Genomic DNA, 16769 nt, shown 5'->3' with positions numbered 1-16769 from the left:
TAATGGGTTTGCGCACGTTTATATGCGCAGGCCTTTAGTAGATCTGGCCCTAAGTGTTAATGTGACACAACCATGGCTGGACTGATCTAAATTGTCTCCCCCTATGAAAAGAGGGGTGACAGCAGCAGATTTCCAGTCCAGAGGAAATTCACGTCTCTAGGGAAGGGTTAAACAAGCAAGTGATGGGGACGGTGGTGATATGAGCTGTTTACTTGAGGTAGAGAGGGCCTAAACTATCCAGCGGATTTGTGAGGATGCAAGTTAAGCAGCTTCCTGTGTACTTCAGTCTCCTGTACTGGCTGCAGGAGAAGTGAAAAGTACTATCAGGTGTAAGGTGGGTGCTAGACATTGGGTTTGTTGGGGTAACAGTGGAAGTAGGCGTTGCAACTATATGCGCATGTCCATCAAACATTAACAAAATGTCTGTTAAAGTAATCCACCAATCTGACTTTGCCAGTAACCACAATGCCATCAGAATTCATAGCAGTATGTAGACGAATGGATGTGTTTTTATTTTCCATGCTTTTAACAGTTTCCAGTATCCTCAACTGTAGGAATGAGCTATGTGGTTGTACGAGTGCTCATTGAAGTTTTTTAGCAGTCATTTGTAGATGATCATAGGAGGCTGTTTGAAGCTTGAACCTTTGCATATGCATGCAATGCTACAATGGTCACTAAGTGTACACCTGATGTATACTTATCAGGTCTGTTGGTAACTCTGCTTTCTGATATAAAATCAGAAAAGTTGCTTATTGGTATAGTGAAGTTGTCCTGTAAAGCCACGATACTAATCAGACAAGTTGTAAGTTGTAAAGCGTCAAAGTCAGAGGCAGGTAAACTGCAGCTGCATTGCAGTTGTATGCGTGCTTACTCTTATTTGATTTGATTTGATGAAAGCTACTCAAATTCAAGCTGAAATCACTCTTTTAAAAAAATCTTTATTTTACAAATACTTGAATCATTACAAAATATTTAAATTTTATATTTAGAAGAAATAAAGACTGTAAGTACCACGACTGTCACACCAAACATCATCCATGGACTCCACCTGCACACAAGGATGAAACAACAGTCAGACATTAATGTCAGGTTGAATGGAAAGACTCATGGAATTACGGCCTCACAGATCACGGTCCATCAAGTTCTGCCCAGACTCATATGATGTAGTCCATGTAATGAAGACTTTGAAGGTATTAAATAAAAGGTATAGGTACGTGTTTGATTCCATTGAATACTTTGCAGTGAGGATCAAAGCATCTTTTTTTTATGTGAAATTAAATGTGATTCCATATTTCCAACTGTTAAATGAAATTCTAAGCAGCTGCTTGCATGCCTGCTATATGTAATACGTACAACATCAGATGTTGCTGAGGTAGAATTTAATAGTGATGATGATTAGCACTTATCCTGAATATTTATCATTTTGATTTTAATTATTTAAATGTGAGTTCCACTCTAAATTTAATCTTGTGCCAATCTGTACTATGCCCTCCTGCAGCTCCACCCCAAAGTTTCTGTAAGACAGAATTCTGATCGGAGACGGTGAAAGCTGAGCAGCATGTAACAGAGTCTCCTTATCTTTACTTGTATCTCCTTCTGGTCTCGTGCTGCTTAACAAATGTACATCCCTATAAATTGACAACCTATGAATATTAATGAATACAAATGAAGCGGGGGGTAAAAGGAAAAAACTCCATCAAAATATAGCGCAAATGTCTCCAGGTTGTAAATTATTAAGAGTTAGCAGCAGGTGAGGGTGATACAGTATTCAATTCTTTTTCATCTCATGGTCCAGTTAATGATCTTCCTGTCTGACACATTGTTCCAGCACACATCAGAGAGACATGGGGAGATCAGGGAAATGGAGATTATGATAAGTGATGTGCGATATGCTCACATAAACGTTTTGTTAGATTTGCTGCCCGTTATTATTGTTTTTATAAAAACACAACAATTGACAACAAAATGTGATGAGGATGCTTTGCACTGACTTTCCTTGCTTGTTTTATTACTGTCAAGAGACAGCAAGATGACCTGATAGTGGCCTATGTGCCATATGATGAGGCAAACAAAAAGAAAAATAACAGAACAGGCTACTTTATAGTAAACCAGTAAATCTGAGACAGTGGTTTTCAGTAGGTCATTATTATGCAAGGTAACATTTGTAAAGGGAAGTTGACAGAATGAAGCAAAAACAGTTTGAAATCTGCCCCGTTCTCACTTGTATTACTCTTGCTAGAGATGTGAACTGTGTGAACGAACTGAATCTTCTGACAAGCTCTTTGAAATAAAACGCTGGGAACCGAGCGCTTTATTTTGTCGCAGTTATGAGCTGTTGTTTTTTTTCTTTTTCTTTATTTTTGCTCTGTTCCTCCTTTCCATTGGTGATTATTTGATATACAAATATCACATGACATCATCTGAGTTCTCCACGCCAGCTAGGGCAAGGCTTTTATCGAATTTTCAATGGGATAAATAAAATATCTACTTGGAATCAATAATTCAAACTCAGATATCCTACCAATAGAATACACGTTGATGAGATGTCTAAGTTTGAATGATTCTGATCCAAACCTTACACCATCAGTCCCCCCAATGACTAGTTGCTCGATAAAACGAGCCTCCAGACAGGCAACTTAAAAATAAATGCATAAATATCAAAATGAGCCATGAGCCACTGACCTCCATAGAAGGTGATCAATAAATCCATAAATCCCATCTCTAAATCCTGGCAGACAGGCTCTTGCTCACTTGCACTTCCTTACTTGTAGAACTGAGCCATTCATTTAGCTAGACAGGTAATTAACATTCTTCAGTGGTATTAATGGAAACCTAAATATACACCATTTAGAAAAAATTAGAAAGAAATTGTGTTGCCAACATGTATATTAGCCTATCAATACATTAGTCATCAGCTTTGACACCCCTAGTCTCTCAGTGGTCTTGTTTTTGGCACAACCCTTTCACCATACACACACATTGATCATTATTTTGGGCCACAGTAATTAGAGTACTACTGCTTCATTAATTATTCACGTTTGATGGGGCACTCTAAAGTATAAAGTATGAGCTATAGTTACCATTTTACATTATCGTTATTATCCTCTTTAGTTCCACTCAGGCAGAAGGGACAATGACTCAAGTGTGCGTTACATCTGCAGGATGTCAAGTTTGGATGGAGCCTGAATCTTAGAAATTCCTCCGGGTGATGAATCTCCCCTGGAAACAATTGAGGTCTGACTTTAGTCAACACTGTTCAGTTGAGTTGATTCTGTACAGATGATTCGTCTCTACTTACATGAGCGCGACTGCAAGTCCAAACCTCGATCAGTAATAACTGAATCCTCATTAGATAAGACCTGATCTCGATGCTGATTGTTTTCAGTGTGGAGTTCAGGAGCACAGAGGAGCACAGGAGACAGAAACATCACAAATCAGAGATGATTAATGGTATAGGAGAGCGGTAAATAAAATAATAGGTCAGAATTGCATATAGAATTTTAGGTTATTTTTATTTGACGCTGAAACACAATAAAAACAACAAATAAATAAATAAATAAATTTGATCAAACTGGTCACAGTAGGTAGACATTTCCAAACAGTGACAAGTTTGGAACAAGAAATACATTAGTGTTCACCAGTATACTTACAGACATCTTATAAGTTTGATCACCAAATACCACAACCCCGTTTAAGCCATTTGGGTCAGTCACACATTGGATCTAAGGAGAAAAAAATTATAAATATATGACACAAAACACAAATTTATTGTATTAGAACATTAAAGCCAAAGGGAGAAATAATAATACTCACTGGAGGAGACAACCCCTCCCTGTCAATTGGTTGAACCTGAGTGTTGAAGAACAGAAGAATGACATTTGTAGTTTAACACATATGTATGTGGCAGTTTAGTTTTTAAGCACAGAAAAACACTGACAGCCAGACAATCAGTATCCAATGTACTGTACACTGTCATGACAAGTTTTAGATTCTGAACTAAATTTAATATGTTTTCAAAACTTAAACTTAGAGTAATCCACTGATGGGACTTCTTGTGAGTTTTATGGTTAATGTTCATTTAACTAATATGGTGATGTGGTTTGAATGCTGGGAAATATAGAAGCAGCTGCCATAGTTTAATTAGACAGAACTACTGCTATAAAATGGCGATAAATTTCAAACAAGGCTCTTTAACAGAGGATTAAACCTCTGTATTACAGCATCAGCAAAAATATTGGCACCATAAGCTAAATGGATGGATGGATTGTAGACGCCCTACCGAAGACTGTTTTTGGTTGATCAAATTTGAATTAAATGGCCATAAATAAAATAAATGTCAAATTGTCTGAACAAGAAGATGTGAGTTGAATCTATCTAATGATTAGGTAAACTTTAAAACTTGCCATTAGTCATAAAGATTAGAAATCTAAGAAGAAATTAATAATAGTGCTCTTAACTTGTCAGCTTAACTTGGAAAGGTAAATTCATTTAACAAGATGAAATGTGTTTTTTCCATGGACGTAAACTATTAAGTTATTCTGACTCGTAGTAGTTAAAACGAAAAAAGTATCAACAGTTATAAACAGGTTTTGTTCAGGTTGAGTTTCCTTGCATTTTTAAAGATTAATATGAGTTATTATAAGTTTTACTGACATGAAATGTATTACAGTATAAGTTTTGTTTTTGTTTTTCTTTCCGCCATTTTCTAAGCCTACGTTCCAACCGACTGCACCATCTTTTGAACCACAGTACACATCGTATACATCTCAAATCAGCTGTGGCTTGTCGAAACGAATGCCACCGACTTCTGACTAGAAAAACCAGTTCCTCCTTTTCAGTGTTGTTCATTTAGTCATAAACAGTAAATAAAGCAGTCATAAAAAATAGATTAAAAACCTGAACGCTATCAGCTACATAAGCTTGGGTTTTCTAGTTCGTGGGCAGAATGTAAAACACACGATAAAATACGGAAGCACTCGTACTGTATAGACACGGAACACTAAGAATTTAAAGAATTATCACCGATAACCTCACCATTTCAGCAGATATAATCAGAGATTGAGCTGTTTATCGATCCCAAAGCTTATCGGCCTTTCAGCTAGTTAGCTTCTCTGCATCTTCCTTCCTTTACAGTTATTCTCGCGATACATTGCTGCTACTTCCGGAGCCAAACTTAGCAAAGCTCACTTCCCATTGCAAATAGCTTTCCCCTAATTCTGATGAAGTAAACGAGCAGGTTTGTCACTTTATTCGACAAATTAAGAATAAATCACTGACATTAACAGATAATATGGACACCTCTGACAAGTTTACCAGACGGAATTTTTAAACTGTGTGTGATTTGTACTCTATTGATTCCTAATGCCACCTCCTCCCTTCACTCCGGTCTCTCTGCTTTGGCGAATTAGGCTTCGTAACAAAATGCCTCACTAAATAGGTCAGAGTGTGGACTCGGCTAAATGGTAGATACTGTGTTGTCTGTTTTAAAGATGCGTCTCTCGTGTGTTTTACCATGTGTCTTGCTCTGTGCTGTACTGTGGTGGACTTTCTGGATGAAAGATGGGCTGTGAAAAAATAATTTCCCCATGGACAATAAAGTTTGAGTCATTTTATTGTTTTGCTAATCTATGAATTTCATATATGTTATGTTATGTCTGTGCCCTCATATGTAATGGACTATTTGTTTTTCCCCCCCCCACAAAGTCACGTCTGCCACATTTAATAATACTGCCACTTACAGTACCACTGCCACTTACTTCCTCTGTGCGTTCCTGACTGAAATATGAAAATCACCCCTCTGAAGAACTTAGAGCAGAAAACCTAGAACTTCAGCTTACCTGGCACGATGAGCTGAATCTCTTGATCTCCCTTTTCAACTGACTGGATAGACATGGTTGTGTAAAAAGGAAGTCCAGTATGCCACATGTCTTCTTTGTGTTTGCTTCTTTTTTAAAATACTAATTTTGTTCTGTGCCTTTGGTACTGTTAAGAAAAAAGCTGAAAAACATAAGTGTAACTTCAGTCTAGGACGAGCACAAACTGAAAAACAGGACATCCGTTTTAGTGTCATCCTCATCCGTGACAGTTGATGTGTGTAATCAGATGTTGTATTAAAAAAATATTGTCCTCTTCCCCACAGCTGATTTGATCTTCACCACCGTTCATCTGAGTGGCTGTGATGGAAATCGTCTTTCACCTTTCTGTGTTATTTAGAGCCAGAATATGAAAGATCCTCTTTTAATGTCAGCTTTGTTGCCATAACTTTGACGCCTCCACCGTGTCAGTTGTCAGTATCAGCAGTCAGTCCTTTGGAGTGTTGCTGTCAAGCAATCCGAAGCTATCCCTCACTCTTATACACTATAGGAGCCACATTTATAGTCCATTACACTTGATGCTATGCCTGCAAAAAAACAAAATTAATAAATGTTAATTAAAAATACTATAAGTATGGGAGAAAATGTACTTCACCTAATTCCAACATCCCCTCTTGAGCTGAACTGACTAAATTGGTTGTCTGTTGGTGATGAAAACTGGCTGGTTGTCTCGACTTGAATAAATATGGGTGTAACATGTTTTGCTCAACCCATGAATGAAGTGGTTACCCATTACAATCCACAAGTAACAGCTTGTCCTGTCAATCTTATTCACATGTTGAATATAAGACTGGTTTCGTGATCAAAAACTGAGAACTGTCTCAACATGAATCATTTGCATCCACGTAATCCCGACTGAAGCAGCTGTTTTATAAAACTTTATAGAGTCGTTGGAGAATCAACACTGCACTTAGTCAATAGCCACAAAGAAATCCACTGAAGCTCAAGAGCACAATTACCGCTGCACACAAAAGACTTGGATTGTTTAATTTGTGTGCCATTCAAAACTACAAACAGTTTTCCTGCATGATTATTAAAAAATAAATTTTTGAACGATTTACCTTATGAAACATTATTGTTGGCGTTTCAGTCTTTATTGCTGTGAGCCTCCTGAGGAAGTTTGTGACTCGTTGCACAGACATGCTATACAGTGCAACCAACCTTTTTGTGACTTCCTCATGAGGGTAAAACTTGTTTAACCTGTACAGATTACAGTTATTATAATTTTTTTAGGTTGATGCTCGCTTCCTGTTGTTTGAACCCCAATCATTCCAACAATCAGTATGTTTGACCTGAAAGGACTTCTATTTTGATAGTGAACACATGCCATGAAGAGTATGTTCCATACCTCTGCCTTACAGAAAATTGTGATTTCTCTTATTAGTCCACAAAAGCTGATTTACTACCAAACTGACTAAGGTGTCCATATTTTTCCAGCAGCAAAGCAAAAACAATGCAAAAACAACCGCCTCAACGACTCACATCTAGCTACTACAAAGCCTTTTGATAACATCATTTAGTCCATAGACAGACTGAGCATGTCTATTCTTTAGAAAGAGCCACAAGCACACACCCACTCTCTCTCTCTCTCTCTCTCTCTCTCTCTCCCTCGCACACACACACACACACACACACACAGTAAACACAAGTAAATTCATAGGGCTAATTTAATTATTTATCCACAAATAACAAAATACACCCAATCTGCCAGTTTTGGAAATACAGAGAAAAGTTCTAGACTTGTTCTTTCATAACACACAATGCAGCAAGTAGTGACTTGCACAAAACCAGAAATATTTTCAAGCCCAAACTTGTGTATTTATTTTTCAGTTGGTTTCTGTCACCTGTTAATTTCATCATCATCTTATGCCATGACAGCTTCATAGGTTGATGTCACTGCGCCGTGGAATCATGTGATGTTTAAACACGACACAAGTGACACCTCAAGCTTTGTTGGGATGAGTCTTAAGATATTTTAAGAGCAGTTAAAAGAAAACATGACTTTCTGGTAACTGCAATCAGTTTTTCCTCTGCTGTCATATCACAGTCACTCTTTTTTAATCTCAGTCCAGAGTGACTGAACTTCCTGCTCTATAATTTCCATCAACAGTATTCACATTCTACCTCGGTCATGTTGAGAAACTGGTGTTGTGACTCAGTCTACAGCTCCTTGAAAAGGGGAGAAAAAGTGTTTTGGGAATACTATTATATTAATTGTGTTCTTTGTTAAATGTATTCCCATACAGGTCAAAATGTGCTTCAAACTATTTAAAGCTACAATAATATAATATATATGTTATTTTTGGCCAATTGTGTTAACATGTTTACCAGCTAGGCACCAGACTTTTCCTGTCTGAATATTTGGCATCTGGCTGATCAGATCAGCAAAGAGTTGCTAGATTAATCAAAATCAAAAGTTAAAACTTTTCATAAGGATGCAGCTAACTGCAGACTGAGCTGATGATTATCTTTGGTTTGTCACTGATGAGTGAAGACTTTGAAATGTTGAACACAGTGTGAACTATCTGGTTTCTTTGAAATCATTGTTACCCACGTAAGTACTGTTCTCTGTGGATTTCCAACATTTTCTGCGGTCGGACTACTGTTTTTACTTTGTTGCTACGACTTGTTGCTTTAAAGAAAAACCATCATAAAGTTTGAATAAAAGACAGATGGGTCCCTCCTCATGAGCTGGGTTCTGCTCAAGGTTTCTTCCTATTAAAAGGGAATTTTCCTTGCCACCGTCGCCCTCAGGCTGCTCTGGAGGTTGCAGGTCGGCTTTTGTAAAGCGTCTTGACACAATTTGTATTATTATTGATGCTTTTTAAACAAAATTGAATTGAATTGAGTTTTTTAATTTCACCTAAAGTAAAAACAACTTCAACAACATATTATCTGTCAAACATTGCAAAGTGAATTGCTCAAATGTAACAAAATGTGTATTATGTGCGTGCATGCGTGTGTGTCCAGGCTTAAGAGTCAAGCCCCATATGGTCAAATATACTTTGAAAGGTGTACTAATAGGCACTTCATCCTTGGGCCAATAACATAAAATTAAACTTGTAAACTGATGAACTAATAGTAATAATAACAATACTAATCAAACAGTTAATGATTTCAGTGTGGCTGTTTGTATCAGTATTTGTCCATGTCATTTTGTGTGGGTGCCTGTGTCTGTATGTGTATGTGTATGTGTATGTGTATGTGTATGTGTATGTGTATGCATGCATGTGCCTCACTAAATTCATCCTGTGAGTCAGTTTCACGCTTCTTTCAAGACCTCCCATGGCGCTTTGTGACCGGCTGTGGGGGTGGAATGAGTTCAAGGACTTCATCAAACAGGTACCAGAGGATATCATCCTGACGCGGCCAGAAGAATCAGTTTGACCCAACACGTTGCATGCATTTCACCTCGACATGTGTTTCCTGTATCTTCAGAATGATGCTTGGATACAAATCACCATCATATCTGAGGATACACCATTTGCCAATCAGCTCTGGACTTTCCCACTGTATTTCATTTTTCTGGGTTCCCCCAACTGGCTAACTGTGGTATAGCAGTTTCCATCTTCTGGCCAAAACTGAAACACTAGGTGTTGAAGCACTTGCAGTTGATAGTATATATCATATTCATACAATATTCTGTCTTTTTGCACTGTCCATTTACACTTACATATTCTTATACTCCGTATATTATCTATTGTATGTATATCTTGTATAGTCAAGTACTTATATGCATATATTACACCTATACTTTATATCATATTATATCACATCTGTGTATTTTGTGTGTGTGTTTGTGTACATATTATATTTTGCTGTTTTATACATATGCTCACCTTGCACATATGACACATTTCTATGTGTATATTATTATTATTAATAATATTATTATTATATACTGCCGTATTCTGTTTAGTTACAATAACATTATCATTGTATCATCAGTACTACTGCCATCATCGTACCACTGCACCTTGTCTACTTATGTATCTTTTTTTTTTGTGTCCTTGTTTTTATTTTTGCTTTTTTTTTTCTACCTCAGCATTTTATTGTACTGTACTTTATTGTATTCAAATACCGGACACCCCTACATGAACACTCTCCATAACTGCTTCATTCAGTACACAAGTAGTGGCCTAATGTCTATATTTGTACATGTGTAAAAAATATTGTTGTGTGTGTGTTGTCAAGTGTCTTTATGAGCACTTATGTTCTAATGTTCGAAAAAGTATGATTTACATACATGTTATCTTCTTGGACTTTTACCACATAAGGGTAGGTGACATATATGGTCACTTCGTTGACATTAATTTTCTACATGAAAATGAACATTTCTGAAAGATTTCACAACTGTAAAAAAGTCTTGATATGTCAATTTTATTGATTTTTCAGTCTGAACTTAAATTCAAAATGAACTTACAGCACCGGCCTGTGATTGTTTTTTCATGGGGCCCAACATTCCTGGTGGCGTCCCTGCATGTAGTGTTCATAATACTGTATTTTCTAGCTGTTGTTCTGTGGTCGTGAAGGACATTGCATTTTTTGTCATCCTTTCTGCCAGCAGTGACTGGACCTGCTGTTTGTTATTTGACGTCAACCTTGACACAAGCTCAACTTCATTAGTTGCCACCACAGAAGTCCCACGTTTCGTTGATGAAACTTCTCTGCACCACACTTCAAAGTCATTCAAAGTGAGTCTGCCAGTAGAAAGTCATTTCTTAACCTAACCCTCCTTCTTGACAAGAATGGCAGGAGGAGACTTAATCCCATATAAATGTTTATGAAATGCTGGTACTTTTGCAAGAAAGTGGACAAAGCAAAGAATAGTTTGGTGTCTGTTAATGAAACGTTTTAAGCTACGTTATATTTCTCAGTGTTAGAACAATTTGATTCCTGCTCCTCCGTTTCGTGTAGTTGCTCCTCCCTGGACTCGTCCAATATCCATCATGTTCAGTGTCACTAAATATGCTAGAGGTGATTCCAAATGTTAACGGCCTGTTAACAGTCCTGAACAGTGGATAAACCAATTTTTATTCACTGAGGGCGTGTCAAACCTCCAGAGCAAGCAGACACATACCCAGTCCCCACTCCTTTGCTTATTGAGCTATTTGTACCAATTTTCAATTCCCCTCAAGTAATATCCGGGATCGTAGCTGCTAGATTTCTTTCTTTCTCACTTCATCTGCAGTTTGATGCAGGATGGGTAGTGATAATAATAAGGAAGACTCTAAAAATGTTTAAGACCTCTACTCCCTCTCATACTGTAGCCCATTCAGTGTTTATCTGAAAAGCTAATGTTTGTGTTCCAGGCATGTGCTAGCATTAGTAAAACTACCAGCATATCAGTTTGCAGATCAGATTTATGCTGTGCAAATGAGGGTGTGTGGGTGGTGACGTTGCATAGATTTTCAGCAAGCTATTGTGCTGCAGTCTGGGAACTACGACTCCTGTAGCCTGACCATGCTAAGGTGTGATGTGTTGCTAAGGTGGTCTGTAGCCACATCGTCCAGCTCCACCTGCATCCAGTGAGCTTCTTAAGCTAGCCTGAGTGGCTGAAACCTAGAAAAACAAGTGAAGTCAAGGAACTTAGAGTGCATTGTAGACACTCCAGTACATTATGCCACCTTCCAAGCCCATGTCAGCCTGGTATTGCAAACTGCAAGGACGGTCACAGCCACAATCACACAGTCACAGCCTGAGACGCTATAGAACCATAGATTCAAAGGTCTTGATAACGTTTGATTTCACTGAGAGCGCTGCAATGTCGATTCCTGACCACGGGGTCTACATACAGTAGGTCTACTACATGTCTTCCAGATCTTGGGCATCTTTTTCAGTCTCAGGAAAAGGTCAAAAACATGCCACAACAATTCTGCCTGCTGCTCAACAAACATACCATGACCCCACATTAGGTTCATGTTGTGAGGTTGCCTCCGGCCTTGTACATGTGGGTCACAGTGACCCTTGCTGGGCATGATGACTGTACTATTTGGAGATATATTGGAGGTCAATCCGTTCATTCAGCTAGGGACATCAATGGAAAGAAGTTAGGAGGCGGGAGAGGGGAGACTCCCAATGTGCAACGGGAATGCTGGGAGTCATTGCACTGCACCACTGGTCTACGAGTACAGCAATTTCAACTTTAACCATTAATAGAATGTTCGTGTGAACATCCGCTCTCCTTCACCTATGACACTGGGGTACCATAAATTATATGTAGCCAAGTGAATAGGGATTACTGTGTTTTTTGGTGTTAGCTGTACCTTAATGGAATATGTACTGTCACTTTAAGACCAGCTAAGTCGAGAATGACGTGAGAACCAGGAAGTAAAAGGAGACTTGAAAACACGCGCGAAAATTGTCGTCCTCCTAGCTTAAGCAATGGCGCATGTGTGTATTTCTCGTCAGAAAGTGTAGAGAGCCGTTTGGACCGTGTATCACAGAGAAAGTACGTGACCGAGTGAAAGTTAGAGAACGTACCGGTAACTGAGCCGACTGACGGACGTTTGTGACTGAAGACTTGTTTATTTCTCGTCAGTCGAGGGTTTGTGTACATTGACTCCAGTGTAGTGGGAGCCACCCTAGACGACCACGAGTCACCGTAAGTGGCATACAGTGTACCAAAATCTTAGTTATTGTTATATTTTCGGTGTAAAATGTTTATGAAACCGTGTATTGTTACCCATGTAGAGGGGAGAGAGAGAGCCGTGTGTGTGAGCTGCATCCAGGTGTGGGATGAGGCTCTCAAGCTACAAGCTAAAGTAAGTGAGCCTATGATTTTGGTTTCTCAATGTGTCGTGAGTTGAATGAAGATCACGGTAAAAAAAAGTATTTCGCACTATGATATATAAATATGTATATTAAAGTTAATTCATTGCTGTTTATTAATTCAATTCATGAAGTTTGCTGAGTTAAAACCCGGTGTGCATTGTAAAATGATTGTCACCCAGCTATTTGTTTTAGGGATCAATAATAAAAATATTTAATGTGTAACATTAACAGGTACAGAAAATAGAAATGCCAAGTAAATATATTTTTGCATATAATTTGGACATTTGAAACATTTTGAGATTACATGAAAATTCAAAGACCAAATGATGAAATAAATGAAATGAGTGAATTGTGACAACTTGATTGAATAAAACTGAAAAGCAAACACAGAAGGTAACTGCTTTTAAAACAGGTGCCAAAAGAGAGTCATCATCAACAGAAGCACCAGGAGTATTGAATCCACAATCACTATCACCGCCCATGGATCACTGTGAGTCCACCTGCATGTGAAAAGATTCAACATTTGAAAAAACATTTTGTGAAATTTGAGAAAACAAGAACAAACAGTTTAGAGGCAGCCAATGGTAGCACATATAGGATTTGTGCAGGTTTGGCTCACTTTGAAAAGACACAGGTAGAATAGGTGAATTGGTGTACAGTGGACAATTTCTTACTTATTCATAGCTGTGTCATTTGATACTACTGTCTTTTAACTGTATTTGGTCTCAAATCCGAAGAAAAATAACACTGAATGCTTCACTGTCCACTGACGTCCCTTAATTGGATTTGACAGAGTACCAACTGTATTTTCTCTATTAATTACTGTCAGTTTCATTCAAATGTTGTACAAAAGTAATTGAATATCTAGATGGATCCTGAAAATCCTGATCAATTCTGAAAATTCTCAGCCTGAAACATAAAATATTTGTCAGTCCTGTCTCAGTGGTATAATGTAAAGTTCTAAGTAGACTCATTAAAAAAGTCATCACTATTGTACCACACAACTCTTGTGACTTTGGAGATGGGAGAGATAAAGATCTTGTACCGTGATGCTGCAGATATGTAATAAAGTCAGAAGACTGACTCTGCATCAATTAAACACAATAATAATCATAATCACTCCACTACTACATGATTTCCAGCCATATGAAAACCAAAGAACCCGAAGCAAGAAACCAACAAGCCTCTAAGCGTAAACAACTGTGACCATTTTTTCAAACCCAGGTTGCCTGATAAAGAACTGATCTTGAAGAACGACTCATTCATGACAAAATTTCAGAATATACTCGAGAAGGCTTTTTTCTGATAAATGCAGCATTTTACATGACTGATATTCAATTAAAAAAAAGTTATTTTAAGTATTATTTTATTGTCCAGGCTCTTGGGAAGACAGGGTCTGTATGGCAAATGTCCATAATAGCTCTCTCACTTTGGAGTTGTGGGATATTAGCGTGAACTGTGAGCAACAATTGTGGTCAAATATGATAATGGCAAGACACCAAGGGTCTCGTTTTGGTGACTTAACTCTACTGAAAAACAGACAAAGAGCATAATAAATGTCTCCTATGATGTACAGATGATTTGTTCCCATTTACCTGAGCACTGCTTCTTCACCAGCACCAGCAGATGAGGTCTGGAAAAGGTATAAAAAAAATAATGGTAAATTGATTTGAACAATGTGGCACAGATTCTGATTCTCTTCCCAAGCAAAGAGAACAAGTGATATGATTTTGATTTCTACTTACAGAGGGCAACGCATAAGTTACGTCACCATAAATCACAAATCCATTCAGGCCACAAGGGTTGGTGCTACACTGGACCTAAGAAGGGAATAACTCATAGTTTAATAATTCTCTTTTATTACTTCATTATCCAATGTATTCTACTAAAAGTTATGGTCCAAACTCAATGGCCTAAGCTGAAAATATAAAATTTTACCCACCGGAGTGGCCAGTCCAGCTTCGTTGAATCCTCTAGCCTGATTTTGAACAACAGAAAATTGCAAACGTTATCCATCTACTAATATTACAACTTCAGCATAGTTTGTACATCACACATTGTGTACGTTTTGTCATCACTTCCGATGAGCATCCAAAAATCGAAAAAAGATTTGGGATAAAACTGGACAAATACAAAGTAAAATATTTTCATTCGGTGCCACATTATAAAAATCTCTGTACAATGTACCAGTATACAGTATCGTAAAGTAAAATGTATTTAAAAATGTAGTGTAAATAGTAAAAAAATAGTAAAATGACTAGATATATACTACATAGAATGAAAGTGAAACAACACGCATGGAGAGCGTGTAAAATGCTAGGTTAAAGCAGGCCACGTTAATCGCCGCCTGTCCTGTTTGTTTAAATGTTTTTTAAATATGCTGTCCTGTTAACCAACCAAGATGAGGAATGTAAAAGGTATTCCAGTTGTTATGTACGGAATACAGAATGCAGAACACAGTTGACATAACTTACAAAAAATGATTCGCTGCTGCTGCCTGCTAGGCTAACAAAATAGACGAGATGTCAAAACACACAAAACCGCTTAATGAAACGGCAGTTAACATATCAGCTAACATATATTTGATTAAAAAAAAGAAGAAAGAAAAAAGAAACCACTATTTGCTCACCATTTTGTATTTTCAGTGGTTCTCGAAGCGTAGCTCTTACAGTACGTAGGTATGTTAGCTTGGTACGTAGGTATGTTAGCTTACAATGCTCATCGAGGGATAAGGGCCAGTAATGCTTCCTGTTTGCTGTTTTCCTGACTACGTCATGATTATGACATTATTTGTTTCTTTTAAATATGTAGGAGTTAGGAAGTACTAAATGTTTCCAGCACATCACAAAAACATAAATATAAAACATCAGCTTACCTGGGATTATTATTCTTTGTGAGAAGACAATATTGGTGTCCAATATGCATAACATTGTCCATTAATGTGGCCCAAACTGTGGACTCTTTGTTGGTTCCTTCCATAGCAGGAGCTAATGAACACCGGTTATTTCAAAAATGCCAACAAGAAAGAAAACTTTTTTTCAAATATTATTCCATTTGCATTCTGTGGCATTCTCTGCCACAACATTCCAGCTCATCCTGTTAGAAAAAAAGAAGAAAAATAAGAAAACTAGTCAGTCAAGTATATCACCTTTGTGGATAAAATTTGAAGAAAAAACAATAATATTAAGTAAATTCTACAATCCATTCAGATGCATGTTCTAGAAGATACCAATCTAACATTTAATGAATGTGAACATGGATTCAAATCAACTAATTGTTTGTTTTTACAGTGTGCCATCAAAAACCTTTAAAGAAAATAATAAACCAAATACAAACATGTAAACTCAGTAAGGATCAAATGTGTAATTCTCCTTATGCACTTAATGTCTTTTCACAAATAACCAAAAATAAATAAATAATTAAAATAAGTGAATAATTTCCTTGACATGTATTTATATATCACTGGAGACTAAAGTGCCAGCTTACCTGAGATATATTTTTCTGTTTTCCTGCTTCCAAGTGTCTGGGAAGACATGGCTCTCAGCAACATCTGGTGCTATCAATCTGAAGAACGTTTGCTATGAAAGCCTTTTTTGTCCACTCCTGTTGGAATGTAGTTATGGAAGGAATGTAGTTTCACCTGCATGACAATACAGGCAACACACAACTCACAAGAACAGTGTGATTCATGCATCAGGTTCAAATGTTACTTTAATATAAAAGGATTAATTAATACACAACCTTGCAATCTGTACTTTGCCAAGTTATCTTTGGACCTCCTGTTCTTTTGACTAGTGTGATCGTAGCATCAATCATGGTACGATCATGATCCAACATAACATGTTCAGTGCCTTGGCGAGACATTGGGTGTGATCACTCCCCACACCAAACACTAAGATTGGTCACAATAGAATAATAGAATCATGAACTCTGTTGTCCTATGCAATAGCACTTTTCTTCAACATAAGAAGTTGAGTCATGATGATGTAAGAATTGACCAGTGTGAATTGAGACCAGTGGGGAAAAAGGGCTACAAAGCTTCCTAGTGTGAGTTTTGATATTTTTGTACCATTTTGTTCAGTGTGTTGTTTTATGCATCATATCTGGCACTGATTGGAACTC

At 37.5% G+C, this 16769-nt stretch overlaps 2 long non-coding RNA genes across 2 annotated transcripts; one reads left to right on the top strand and one right to left on the bottom strand.

Moving 5' to 3' along the window:
- Positions 1–12245: 12245 nt before the first annotated feature.
- LOC125011077 lies at positions 12246–13124 on the top strand. Its single transcript, XR_007113123.1, has 3 exons — positions 12246–12477; positions 12567–12637; positions 13060–13124. It is a non-coding gene; the product is annotated as an uncharacterized LOC125011077 (long non-coding RNA).
- On the bottom strand, positions 13001–16300 carry LOC125011076. The gene is made up of 6 exons (XR_007113122.1): positions 16134–16300; positions 15523–15743; positions 14590–14625; positions 14393–14467; positions 14243–14280; positions 13001–13147 (listed from the first exon to the last, which is right to left on the bottom strand). It is a non-coding gene; the product is annotated as an uncharacterized LOC125011076 (long non-coding RNA).
- Between the last annotated feature and the right edge of the window lie 469 nt (positions 16301–16769).

The sequence above is a fragment of the Mugil cephalus genome, chromosome 7 (assembly GCF_022458985.1).
Source record: "Mugil cephalus isolate CIBA_MC_2020 chromosome 7, CIBA_Mcephalus_1.1, whole genome shotgun sequence".
Taxonomy (NCBI): domain Eukaryota; kingdom Metazoa; phylum Chordata; class Actinopteri; order Mugiliformes; family Mugilidae; genus Mugil; species Mugil cephalus.
The sequence above is the reverse complement of the archived record's forward strand: the minus strand, read 5'-3'. Positions and strand labels throughout refer to the sequence as shown.